General features: G+C 35.4%; 2 protein-coding genes across 4 annotated transcripts in view; one reads left to right on the top strand and one right to left on the bottom strand.

Moving 5' to 3' along the window:
• LOC144451172 (tumor protein 63-like) overlaps positions 1-9,123 on the bottom strand; it is a 61,838-nt gene extending 52,715 nt beyond the window's left edge. For all 3 annotated transcript variants that reach the window (XM_078141965.1, XM_078141966.1, XM_078141967.1), the window contains exon 1: positions 9,017-9,123. The gene's annotated coding sequence lies outside the window, so the exon portion shown is untranslated. The remainder of the gene's footprint in view (positions 1-9,016) is intronic.
• A 4,727-nt stretch (positions 9,124-13,850) lies between these two features.
• Positions 13,851-14,516, top strand: part of LOC144451374 (uncharacterized) — a 17,080-nt gene continuing 16,414 nt past the window's right edge. The window contains exon 1 of the mRNA XM_078142196.1: positions 13,851-14,027. The gene's annotated coding sequence lies outside the window, so the exon portion shown is untranslated. The remainder of the gene's footprint in view (positions 14,028-14,516) is intronic.

The raw sequence follows: 14,516 nt of genomic DNA, 5'->3' as shown, positions 1-14,516 counted from the left end.
CTATAAAAGCACAACACCCCTTTATGCTTCTCAACTTTCTAAGCAGACAATCAATTATTGTAGTCTCTAAGCACATACGAGTGAAGTATTCACATTCACAACCTCTATCCTATCTAGTCCCCATTTATACAACTGGGTTGACTGGCACAATGTCTGTCTGTCTGTCTGTCTGTCTGTCTGTCTGTCTGTCTGTCTGTCTGTCTGTCTGTCTGTCTGTCTGTCTCTCTCTCTCTCTCTCTCTCTCTTTCACTTTTTTTATTTTTTACCTCTTTTTTTTTCATATGTGAGTATCTAGTTCAGGTAGTTATGTTTTTCTGTTATCATATGGTCTGTGTGATTGGCTTCTTCTCATCAGATGTACAGCCATTACAGATTGGAAGAACAGTTTTATATTGTCTTTTTCAATTTTCGTGGTTTTCATATTTTTTTCCTCAAATATGTAAAAGAAAAAAAAAGTTTAGGGTCAGCGTGAAAAACTAGGTGGGTTTGGTCGGGTAACCGGAACCAAACAACTTTGTTTATTTGGCCTAATAAATGTTCATAACCTTGAACTTGAATGCTACCTAGAAAGACATTGGGGTCAAATTCAAATACAAGAATGTATCAGAGATCTGGTGGCCACTTTTTGTAGTAAAACTAACAGTGCTAAATTTGCCTTGAAATAAAAGTAGATGTACTACAGATATGATATGATGACCAATTACTGTGACAGGTATGGCGGCCAGTTTTTATGTTGAAACTTACTTTACATCTAGATCTGAAAAGGCTTGAAAACAAAGATAAAATCACATTTGTAATTGTTTTCCCTGCAAGTTGAAAGTCAGGAACTAGGAAAAGGACAGTCAGAACTGAGTCTCGACTTACCAAGTCTGCAAGCAGGACTAGGAAAGGGACATATTCAGAACTGAGTCTCGACTTACTAAGTCTGCAAGCAGGACTAGGAAAGGGACATAGTCAGAACTGAGTCTCAACTTACTAAGTCTGTAAGCAGGACTAGGAAAGGGACATAGTCAGAACTGAGTCTCAACTTACTAAGTCTGTAAGCAGGACTAGGAAAGGGACATAGTCAGAACTGAGTCTCAACTTACCAAGTCTGCAAGCAGGACTAGGAAAGGGACATAGTCAGAACTGAGTCTCAACTTACCAAGTCTGCAAGCAGGACTAGGAAAGGGACATAGTCAGAACTGAGTCTCAACTTACTAAGTCTGCAAGCAGGACTAGGAAAGGGACATAGTCAGAACTGAGTCTCAACTTACTAAGTCTGTAAGCAGGACTAGGAAAGGGACATAGTCAGAACTGAGTCTCAACTTACCAAGTCTGCAAGCAGGACTAGGAAAGGGACATAGTCAGAACTGAGTCTCAACTTACTAAGTCTGCAAGCAGGACTAAGTTGGTACTCACAGAGTAACTGTATATCACAAACAAATATTGCCAACTAAAGTGACAAGTCAAAATTCAAAAAGAATGTAAAACCAAGTTAAAGATAATACACTACAGTCCTAAAATTACATGTTGTAAAACTGATACTTCAAATAGAAATTCCTTAACAATTCATTGGCAGTACTATGATTTCAAGAGCACACTGGGTTTTAAGTTTTCATGACAATAACTCCTCAATCAAAATAAACTCACCAAGGCTAAACGTATCTCATCGTTTCCACAGCAACAAATCCCATCCATTGAATAACAGAACTATTCCCAAACACTTTTTGAGGGTTTAGTCATTAAAGTTGCTGATCCCTAATAAACAGGTTACAGGACCAAATATCCTTGAATATTTCAAGGCTTGGGGTCAAAGGTCGTATTTATAATTGTATCTTTTTGATGAATGTTTTTCTTCTTCTCTTTTTACCCTGATAAACCATTCCATCACTGGATCAGAAATAAAATTTGTCACATTGTTCAATTCAATATGAACCAGAGTTCCACTAAGTTCTAGAGTAAATTGTCATATTTAGCTGGCAAGCAAATATTGCGATACTTTCTTTTTACTGGTAAGGTGGTAAAATCTATACAAGTTTTGGTATTTTACAGGGTTGCCAACCATACTTAGGGAAACTGTATTTACAAAAATTATACACTTTTCTAAATTCTAATTTTCTCCCCTCTTTCTCAGGGTCTCTAAACTTCAGCAAAAATATCTTATTTTTCAAAAGACCTGCTATACAAAATAGTAACAAATATTGCCAGTGATTCCCTTGCAAGTAACAAGCGGAACTAATTGCACCCTAGCTGGAGATCCGCCATGGTTACAACATCCCAAATATCAGTGAAACCTGATACTCTAATACACCTACAACAACAAGAACTAATTGTTCCTATCTGGTTAACATTCCTTATACGGCAGACAATCCTCCCATCAAGTCATCTCTCAATCCTTTTCATAGAGTTGTAGCCCATGAAAGCTGTTTAGTAACCTGTTATATGCATACAAACCAAACTACTGTACTTAACACATTCAAACACTTTTATAGCTCTGTGACAACTGTTTTATGATACCATACCTTTTCCATTGTTCACTATTGGGACATGCTCCCCCAATGAGTATGTCGCACAATTGAAAAAAAACAACGTTCTATACAATTTGTTGTTTCCAATCATCCAGTGACCCGTACTGTTCATTGCGGACGGTTTATATGGCTTTCCACCATTTCACAAAGGGCAAAGGCTAACTAACAAAGTATTCACTTTTGAAGAGTCGACAAACCAGTAAAGGAATTTTTAGCCTTGACAACCCACCCTTTAAAATACCACTTCTATCTTATATGTATTTTGCGCCAGTAAGAGACAGCTATCTGCAGTCATAGATATTGTTAAAGGTGGGCCTGGGTAATAACCCTTTTGAGGTCCAACTATAATTTAAACAGTTTTACTTCAGTTAACATATCACCACATTTCATAAATTAACACACAAATTGACAAGGCCGAAACAGACATTTTTTCCCCACCTCATTTCTAGAAAGCAAGTTTTGCAAACCTTTACACCACTTTTACTGTGATTGACTCACATTGCATTGTACAATGCATTCTTTGCACACTCTTTCAAAGCAACCATTTACTTCAGAAGTAGTACCCATTAAAGTCAATGTTTTTTCTGAATGTGTAAAAAGCATTTCAATTTACAACAAAATCTTTAACCTAGGTCATCTCCCCATTATCACATAGTGCACAATATTACCTTGTTCTGAAGAGATGCAATACATGCAGGCAAAACCTATGTCAGTTCCCAAGTCATTTTATCAATTCAATACTTTTTCTTCCGAAACTGTCGTTTTCATTTTCTTGTCTTGTTTAGCTTTGCTACCTATTTTTTCTTGTTTTGATTGGTGTGTAAGTTTTCAAGTGATAACAGAGCCAAGATTGAAATCAGCTGTTGGTTTTTCCAGACTTCCCTGTTTTTGTAAATGTTTTACCAGTACTACCTGTCATTAGGGCCATACACACATGTAAAATAAAATCTATCCAAGTTTTATTAATGTACATATATCTAAATTTCGTAGAATTCAAAATCCATTTGAAACAGAAAAACAAATTTAATCTAAATCTTCATGAACAAGAATGATTCCTAACTGTGATGATATATACAATATTGATGTCAAAGTCCTTCCAGACAAATCATGAACTTATAATGACAAATGAATCACAACTGCAAAATTTACCTTTGATATGTAAATGACATGTAAATATAATGACATCAACACCATAATACAAAGTGGGGGTGGATAATCATTGGTTTAATGTTCCACATGGTTTCCATGGCAACAAATCCCAGGCACCTAGAAATCCAACCATTTCCAAACAATTTTGGAGGGTTTAGTGAATGGTTGCCAATCCCTTATAAGTAAATCAAAGTTCACATACCTGACAAGGGCAGGGTAACTCCATATTTTGAACACATACCTGACAAGGGCAGGGTTACTCCATATTTTGAACACATACCTGACAAGGACAAAGTTACTCCATATTTTCAACACATCTTTTTCATATTCAAATACTTATTTTCTTTCTTTAAATTTCACATCCCTATATCTCTACTTGACAAAACAATTTTTTTCCTCAGAAAAAATCTCAACATTGTGAATTTTGAAATGAAATCAGTGTCATTACTTCCCTTTGAATTATCTAACCATTTAAAATGCTAGAATCATGCAGCAACAGAAAAATTTGGGGCAGTTTTTAGAATTTATTACCCTGTACTCCTGTAAGCTAAATCAATCAATACATCCCAATTGTTTAACAGCATCTAATGGGAAATTTATGCATGATCTGATAACCATCACCATAACATCATAACTATGGACATATTTGTTGCAGGAATGCAGTTTTTTCTCTCTTGTTTTTCCTCCAGCTATGCCAATATTTTGATGAAACTTCGTGTTTTTATCAATGGTTCAAAATTAGACACATTTAGCAAATCTTACCTACCTAATCTAACCATCATACAAAAATCAACATACACATCCACAAAACCATGTCACAGCTCAAATTTAACTTTTAAGTTTTATGCCCAATAGTCAGATTTAGCAAAAAGAACTTTCAGTTACAATTCTTTTATTGATTTTCATTGTTCTATTACACTACTATCTTGTAAATCTGGTAGTCTAGATACAATGCTTAGTAGTCTATGTGTCCTGGACTACTACTAATTTGGTAGTCAAGATACAATGCTTAGTAGTCTATGTGTCCTGGACTACTACTAATTTGGTAGTCTAGATACAATGTTTTGTAGTCTATGTATCCTGGACTACTGATAATTTGGTAGTCTAGATACAATGTTTAGTAGTCTATGTGTCCTGGACTACTGATAATTTGGTAGTCTAGATACAATGTTTAGTAGTCTATGTGTCCTGGACTACTGATAATTTGGTAGTCTAGATACAATGTTTAGTAGTCTATGTGTCCTGGACTACTGCTAATCTGGTAGTCTAGAAACAATGTCTGGTGGTCAATATTCAATTGGACTACTGCTAAATTCTAGTATTGCATATTTACACACACAATCACACACACGAGGGACTAATACTACGACACTGCAATATTTTAGCTATCCTACTTGTAATTTGCCAATTTGATTTTTTGAATTTTCGCTCATCATCCATGAAAAATGTCATCTATATGCTAACAGGATTATGAAAACATACCATGAGAAATTGTGTGAATCTTCTATATAGTCAGTGCCTAAAACCATTCTAGATGAAAAGAGAAAATCCTGATTTTGAATACAAAGTCTAAATATAGTCCTTTTGTCAGAATCAGGTTTATCACCTCTCTCCTGTATTTACTTTGAAGTACACCACTATTGATGGACAAAGCAGTAAAAACCAATACTTTTTGTAATCAAGTTACATAATTTTGAACAGTACTAGTAGAGACTTTAGTTGTCCATTGTAAGTTATATAATTTTGAACAGTACTTGTGGAGACTTTTGTTGTCCATTGTCTTGGAAAGGAAAGCATTGCTTACTTACCTGTGTCATTAGATGTTTGTTTGTTTGTTTAATTGTTTCCTATGGTTGGTTAATCCTTATAGGGAGATGACAAGTGGAGTGTGTGTGTGTGTGTGTGTGTGTGTGTGTGTGTGTGTGTGTGTGTGTGTGTGTGTCAATATAACCCAGAGACTTGTTGCCGTGGTGTTACCATCTCAAGAAACTCACAAGAAGACTTGCCTTGGCGTTGCGATCTCAACACAACTCTCTGGGCTAGGGAGCTTCTTGAGATAGTAACACAAAGACAAGTCTCTGAGCTATAACACATAATAGTAAGAGTTTCAATAACTATGTCCTCATAATCCAATAACTATGTCCTGATAAATACAAATATAAGACTTCATTTTTTGTTGCAGATGTCATTTCAGTAAACTATACCTGAGTTCCCATATGTTAACCTTTTTATTATCCACACAAAATCAGCATATATAAAAATGTGTGGAAGCGTTAGATGAGTAACTCCTTTGTTACCTGGGTAACTAAATCTTTACAGAATCACAAAACTTCAAATTAATTCTCTACTTTACAGGACTGGTGACATTTTTATCATAAGTTTGTAAACATCAAATAAATCTGTGAAATTTTAAACAACTTGCTTCCTCTGTTATCTCAGTATACTTTACAGAACCCCACAACTCTACAACTAAAATCTGCAAAGTTTAACCAATCTACCCTTCTGTTGCCAAGATATCTACATCTTTGCTATCAAGTTTTGACAAATTTATTACCTCTGTTACTTAGGTACACAAAATACAGCAAAAACATCAAACTTCAACTCAAATCTATCAAATTTAACCTAATTTGCTGTTGTCATGGATACATAAATCTAAAGTTATAAAGTTTGACATAATATGCCTCTTGTGCATCAACATTTTTGCAAATAACTTCAAACTTCAACTTGAATTTATGAAGTTTTATTGGTTATCTCTTTGGTTGCTATTGGTACCTAAATCTTTGCTATCAAGTTTTAAACAACTTATCTCCTGTTACCATGGGTACCAAAATCTTTGCAAAAACATAAAACTTTGACAAAGATATTTCAACCTATTTCTCCCTCTATTACCTGGTTACACAAACCCCCAAAATCTTCTAAGTTTTAACCAACTTGCCTCACCTATTACATTGGTTATTGAAATCATTGCAAAAACACCAAACGTTGACACAAATATTTAAGTTTTAACCAATTTCTCCCTCTTTTATAGGATGTACCAAATCTTAGAAAAACACCAAATTTCAAGTGCAAAATGTCAAGACATCGATATTGGACGAAAGAAGTCTAGTCACCATCTCAGAAAGAAGTTGATAGTGATGAATAGGAGTGATGGCTGTGAGGCAGATAATCCATTCACACTTTCAAATCTATTGTATAAAACCCACCTTCCCTCCAGGGGTCTACAAACTCATCAAACATTACATTGTTGAGCCCTGAGGTGTTCGCCTAAACTATGAACAATCTCTGTAATTTGGGATTTTCTCTCACAAGGTCAGAGGTCAAGGTTCCATTTTGTTTGTTTGTTTGCATGTCACTTTCATTTACTCTGTACTCCTTTTATTGTGTGTGTGTAAACCTATGTCAATGAATACATACAAGTACTATAAACTAACAGCCTTACAAACCAATGTACACACCCAAAGCAGTAATATACAAAGCTCAAGGTTAAAATCATTTAACTAAGCCCTTCAGATTCGCCTCTGTAATTATAATAAATAAAAACTGATTTTACATATTATCCCAACTGTAGTCTACCTGTAGACTTGAAGGACTATCACTACTACACTATTCCACTATCCTAACTGGAGCCTACCTGTAGACTTGAAGGACTCACTACTACACTATTCCACTATCCTAACTGTAGTCTACCTGTAGACTTGAAGGACTATCACTACTACACTATTCCACTATCCTAACTGTAACCTACCTGTAGACTCGAAGGATTCACTACTACACTATTCCACTATCCTAACTGGAGCCTACCTGTAGACTTGAAGGACTCACTACTACACTATTCCACTAACCTAACTATAGTCTACCTGCAGACTTGAAAGACTATCTGAATCACTACTACACTATTCCACTAACCTAACTATAGTCTACCTGTAGACTTCAAAGTTGAAGGAATATCGCTACAATACTATTCCACATTCCTAACTGACATTTTTTTTTTTTTTTATTTGTCCTTCCTTAGGCTATTATTTAGTTTGTAATTAGTCAACATGGTAAGGGCAAAGAATACAGTGTCCTTAGTTGGATATTATAGGAGTGGTAGTTAGTTAGTATTTATAAAAAAAATAAGATGGCTGTTTAACAATGTTTACATTTATGTTCATGGGTCAAATGTCATTTTTGAAAAAATCAGGACACATTTTTAAGAACATGCATTTGGTTGACATACAAAATGACACCATGATAAAACAATTGTCGAAATTAAAAATTGCTTGCAGTTCGCCGACCTGTCAGAAGCTCAATACAATCACCATCCACTGTAGGGTTTTCTCAAGTTTCGTGAACTTTGTAACTTCTCGTGTAGTGTTACAAATCGGCCTACATATCGTCAACACTGTCATCAACAACATTTTAAAATTCATAATAAAACATCACTGCTATGACGATTTTTACGACCATATTTCTAGCAAGAAGCACTTTATGTCAAAACTCGGTAGCACCGTAATTTTCAGTAATAACTAATACCTGCTACCGTTGTGAATGTGACACGAGACAACATACTAGTAACTTGTTGTTGTGTCAAGTTTTCAGTTACAAAAAACACAGAAATAAAATGCGTTAACGTCGCGAACTTAGCATTCCGGTCTATGAAGTTGGATATTTCGGTAAACATATATGGCTACCTGTAAATAGAGCATTCATATGGCTTCTTTCTGACGGCCATTGTGTTGTTGGTGACGAAAGAAATCGTGTGTGTTTTCCCTCCATTTTGCAACACATATCTCTTCCGGGTAAGATTGTAACTTCCGAAGAAATAAATGACAACAAATAACCGTGGAAATTTAACATCACTCAGACAGCAAACATCAAAGCTCACATAATACACCAACTGTGAAGGCAAATAGATCTGCATAAAAATTGATGCAGTACTTCGAATTTTAGTTCAAAATCTTAGTGAACAAATCTGGGGTCGCAGAAAGGGTATCCCCAAAGGCCAAATGAATGGTAACCCAGAGGTGACGTGGAAATTGAACTATTTATTGATTTCTTACCTGGTCGGATCGATACATATCCACGACAAGGTGCTGGTGTTTGGCAACTTTGAAACCACTTAGATCGATTAGGGAAAACCACAAACACGCTGGAAATTTTGAATGGCGTAGAAATCGAGCTATCAAGGTTGACGGGTGTGACACATATCACTGATATTGAGCGCGCGAAACCGTTGATCTACTTTTGTATACACACACGTACGTTTACATACCACACTCACCAAAAAGGTGTTAATGACACTTGCATACCCACAGTAACACGTTTCCATGACACCTATTCACTTAAATACAAAAAATATTAAGTCATAAACTCACAAATAAGGCGGTATTTCTTGCTGAAGTCGGAAAGTCTATCAACAAATCACGATTTCGGATTGTTCACGTCGACCCATCAAACAAACATGCAACCACGAGGTCTTGAAGAACGTTATTCGATTGTGACCCCAATGAATATTCATAGGATATCTTTGAATCTATTTATATCAATGCTAACCTCTCCCATCTCGATATTTCGTTTACATCATGTAGCACATGAATACACACATGATTTTCAATTTGTCTACCTAATTTTGGACATATAAAGTATCTAAAACCATCGAAAAAAATCAAGTTTATGTATGGCAATTTCAGCGGAAGTATTTCATTTGACCCCAGAAGAGTTAAACAAATAGCCAATCAGAACGGTTTGCGAAGTGACGACAGTTGCCTATTTTTAGCTATTGCTAACTCAGTTAGAATATTGCTGCTCATCTCAAAACATGTTTTGCGTACGTGTATCATGCTTACAAACGAATATTCATTGGGGAATTCCCATCCTCCATGCATCAAAATACTTTTTTTTTAAAAATTCCAACATTTATTCTTAGACTTATTTTGACTAAAAAATATGACATCAAAGGATTTACAATAAAAAGAAATAACAAAAATCTTGAAAAGTAGAGGAAGCAAGTAGACATAGTTTACTACAGTGACTTGTGACATTTTACAATAGGAATAAAAAGAAGCATTTTTCACCCAGCCCTTTTGGGCTTCTAAATCATTCTGAGTCAAATTTAAGAGTACATCAAATAAGCAGTACAGTTGTCAAGTAGAGACATCATAAAAATCAAATATATACAATATAGATTAAAAATTACTTGTATATAATCATTCTCTTCTTCTGAAGGCACTTTCAATAAATTTTGCTAGTAGTTGAATACAATCATTTATAATGAATATAAAACTCTGATCAGAACTTAAATTATTCAGGGGGAGTTGTTTAGATAGGGTGTCATTTATAAACAACATAATTCAATTTCAATTCCAATCTTTATTTACTCAAACACACTTGAAAAGTGTAATACAGTATGAACAGTACAATACTCACACTTATATCGATGTAGGCTACTTGTCATATATAAACACCATCCGGTAAAAAATATCTACAACATTCAACTAATGACCCCCATTGGCGTGATACTCCTATGGAGGCGGTGCCAATTACTAATCCAGATCCAGATAAGGAGGCGGTGCCAATTACTAATCCAGATCCAGATATCATGAATGAGATATCGGATTAAAGTGGCACAAGCTAGCTGAGTCTTATAAACATTTTACTCAAACGAAAATGCTTTCATAAAACCTTGATTGAATTATTTTAGTATAAAGTTAATGTAGATGTATGCCTTCTATGACATTATCATTGCCTTACAATTTTCTTGGAACATTTGATTGCCTAGACTAGAGTAATATAGATTTATCTTGTTCTACAACGTTTAAACTCAGTTTGTGCCCCTTCAAAGCACAAAACGGTTCTTAAATTATCAATCTTGGCTGCAAACCTACTATTTTAGCTGACTTAGTGCCAAAATAAATTTATAAATTCTGAGTACAATGTTAAACTGTAGACTCAGATATGAGGTGTCAATCGAAAGTAATGTAGCTATAGGTACACTGTAGTCAAATACTGTTTTCAGCCAAAAAGAATTTGAGATAAAATGTGAAATGTTGTATTTCTGCTAAAATTGAGTATCAAAATAAAAACATTCACTAAGTAATTACCTAGAGCTTGAATTTGTAATCCTTTGTTACTTTCATAACATTTTCCTTTTCAAAAGATAAAAGAAACAGATGATTCTTACTATTTCAGAACTACTTATTGTATGAAAATAATAAATGTAACCACTCGTCTATTTCATTACTATTGCATCTATCACAGTGACTCATTCATTCAGGTTTTTTTTTGGTGGGAAGTATTCTAACAAGATGTCATATCATAATAAGTGGTTATCATTTCATACAGTTCTAAAGAACCTAGTACAGTTAGTTGCTGTCCAGTCTCTTCGCAACATGCACATGTCTGATCCTTTTCTATGGCAACTGATGAAAAGATATTTAGTTAATGACCCGATCTCTATGACAACTGAATACAAAGGAGTGGGTCATGACCTCATGAATAAAGGTCAGTAGACATATTCTGGTTTAGTGACACTTTAACCATAGACCCTCTACCATTGGTGGAGGGTCTATGCTTTAACCGACCATAACAAACTGTAAAGTATATCTTTTCCATCTTTAAAATAGAAATACGATATAAAACAGGATGGAAAGTCTTGGAAAATTATAGCAAATTTTGAAAGTCTCGAAATTTGAAGAAAGATTAAAATAAAATGTGATATACAATGAAACTGCTAGAAAAAAATGTGTGCCATACTCCTAATGAAGCAAGTATAATATAGAATTTTGAATAAGTGGATGAAATCAACACTCTGTTTTGTAATTATACATAAACAAGACTAGTGAATGCTATATATTATTACATGACTCTGAATTTATCAAACAACGGGGTGTCATTTGTTCATATACAGCCCTGGCAGTTCTGTGTATACAAGCTGGGCGTATTTCTGACCAATAAAACCATATCGAACCATTCTTTCTTCCTTGATGCCCCCGGCCCCTCACACACATACACATACACAAACACATACACAAACACCCCTCCACCCTACCCCATCCCCACACACTGATCAATGGATCATATTGAGCTGGGTCCTGTTGTTCCATTTTCACATTTTGTTCTAACAATTTTTTTGTTCCTTATAATAAAAAAATGATACATGATATCCTAATATAATTAAAAAATCAAAAAATTATTACACCATATCACTCCCAGTAGTTTTGGGATTTTGCCCTAGCAGATGTTTTCTGTTGATAGAAGTGAAATGTGGCATATTCTAAATATAAGGGAATGAGTAGAATTTATGGTGGGGTGGGGAGGCATGAAAAAAATTGGGGTGCGAAGATTTCATAAATAACGGGTAAATGGCATATGGCAGCTAAGCATGCATTGAATGTATCATTGTCTTCAGAGGACTAGTAGGCTGACAAATTCGTTGAGGGCGCTGCTGTCAATCATTAGATAAACACCATTACACAACGATGAGTATTCGGTCTGCGGTTTTCAGCCTTTCTTGAACTTTGGTCTCGGAATCTAACTCCCTTGTCTCCCTATGTCACCTGTCAGCGATTCGTTGTATCCATGTCTCCGATTATAGTGTTTTATCGTGTGATACCAACTGATGCCTTTTGAAGTTTCAAATTTATTCATGTCTCATGCTAAAGTACAATATTACTGTTTGTTCATAACCAAAGAAACTTTTGAATTGAAGCTAACAAAACAATCAGTGTTAGCTCTCGTCTGACAAAAACAGCTTTGTTTTAATGGAATCTATTTTGTACTAATACAAATATTTCTAAACCTGTTGTCAAATTGAGAAATGGAAGAATTTTCGATATAGTAAATGCATGGTATTAAAATACACATTTTATTCATAGTACTACAGTGAGAGTTACACTGATTTTTGCTGTCAGCAATTTTGGTCAATTACTTTAAGTTGGCAGGGTAGGGATGGGGTGGTGGAAGTTGGATCTGAGGCCTAACTAAAATAGTTTTTTTAAATCTTAAATTGATCATGAACTACAGTTATTTGTCTCGCCCCCTTACATTGCATTATTGAGTCTCGCCCCTACTGATGGTGGATATACAGTTATGCTTTGCAGGGATCATCTCGTCTGTAAGGTACGCTGTGAAAGGGCGCCCTCACACATCGGTCAAAGCCGGTTAACGGCACGACGTATCTTACTTTTCTTTACAGTCTAGGGATCACCTTGATGCGATATGTAAGTTTTAGGTACTGTCCTGTCTCCCGGCCCTGTCAAAATGTAAAAATAAAATCACATGATTTATATTCCTTAAGGTGTCAGACGCCATATTGAATAAATAACATTTAAGTAATTGTGTTATTATTTAAATATATCATTAGTACAAGTTTAATTTCATGTGTAGGTGACTGTCGCAAACTTTCGTGTCGTTCTATCTCACCACAGAGGGCGTCGTCGACGCCAAATCTTAACGACTGGCATGAGCGACTGGTAGTCTCGGTTACCCAGCCTGTTGCTGCTGGGGATGGGATGTGGTAGAGCACTCAACGGCAAGGCGGTGAGAGGCAGGGTAATGGAGACTAAGCGATAAATCTTGCACAGTATGGAAACAAGTGAAATAAAACTCTTTATTGCTAAAACTCCGTGTCGAGTGAAATAAAGAACACAACTTGACAAACTCACATACGACATTTATCACTTGTTTTTAGAATTTGATTGATATATTCAACTACTTATAGAATGATCGACGAGATTCCTAAGACGAACATTTCATACTAATTATATCACTGAGAACAGAATGAATACATTTTTTTTCTCGCGATTTTCTTACTCCTCTTATTTTCTCAAAACATCTAATTCAAATACACTGCAATGTTTTATATATTGCTATCATAATTTTTGTTTCCTCTGACTGTTTTTTGCTCGTTCCCTTATTACTAACTCTGTATTAATTAGTTCATTGCTAATCATAGAACAAACTCACAGGCTATTTGACCATTACGCAGTGGATGTAAACATCTACAGATCCCACTCATGACAATACACGTTAGTCTGAGGAAGCGCTTGAAGGGAAAGCAAACTTACATGAGCGAAATGAAGAGCGCCACCAGCGACAAATTTGTGATCACGTTTTGTTTTCATGCAAATAACTTTGAAAATCTACTTCCGATGTTCCACGTACTAATAATGTGTGTGACGGACGTCTACGCATTACAGTGTGAAATTCAACTCTTCCTCTCTTTAATAACATCCAAGTAAGGAAACCAACCAGTGTACGTGACTGTAGCGCGTGATTGTAGCACTGACTCATTGCCTCATTTGCCAAGCAAGCTGCACTACTCAGAACATACTGCGCTGCCGGTAGCAAGCTGTCCAGCATTTGGGTATAATCCAAGATTTAACTAAGGTGAGTTTCACTTTTTACCTATATAACTGAATCCAACTGTCGAGTCCAACAAAACTTATGGAATATCACTCCAAGTTGCCAATATTTGAACAATTACATTCGAATTAAAAATCAACTGGAAGAGGAGGGGAGGGGTTGGACATGGGGGGGGGGCTTTCCGACTGATTGTATGATAGTCTGGCGAAGACACCTCTAGTATTAAACTATGATATAATCGAAAATCAGAAAGTTTGTATTTTTTAACAATTGAGAACAGAAGCCAACGGTTGCGAAAATCCATCATACCAAATATTTATGAGCAATAAAACTAATTCATCATGATACAGTATAACCTTGTTGACATGGCAACATCCGTTTCAGTGGTCTCCGATTCAGATGTTCATTTCCGTCACATTTAACTACATACATGGGTATACGGTTTTAGCTGAAGTATTTCTTTTTACTTTCGATTTCTGAAATCTATTAAAATAAACTTTGTTTATTTCCAAA

This window comes from Glandiceps talaboti, chromosome 21 (genome assembly GCF_964340395.1).
Source record: "Glandiceps talaboti chromosome 21, keGlaTala1.1, whole genome shotgun sequence".
Classification (NCBI taxonomy): domain Eukaryota; kingdom Metazoa; phylum Hemichordata; class Enteropneusta; family Spengelidae; genus Glandiceps; species Glandiceps talaboti.
Note: the sequence above shows the minus strand (reverse complement) of the source record. Positions and strands in the feature narration are given on the sequence as shown.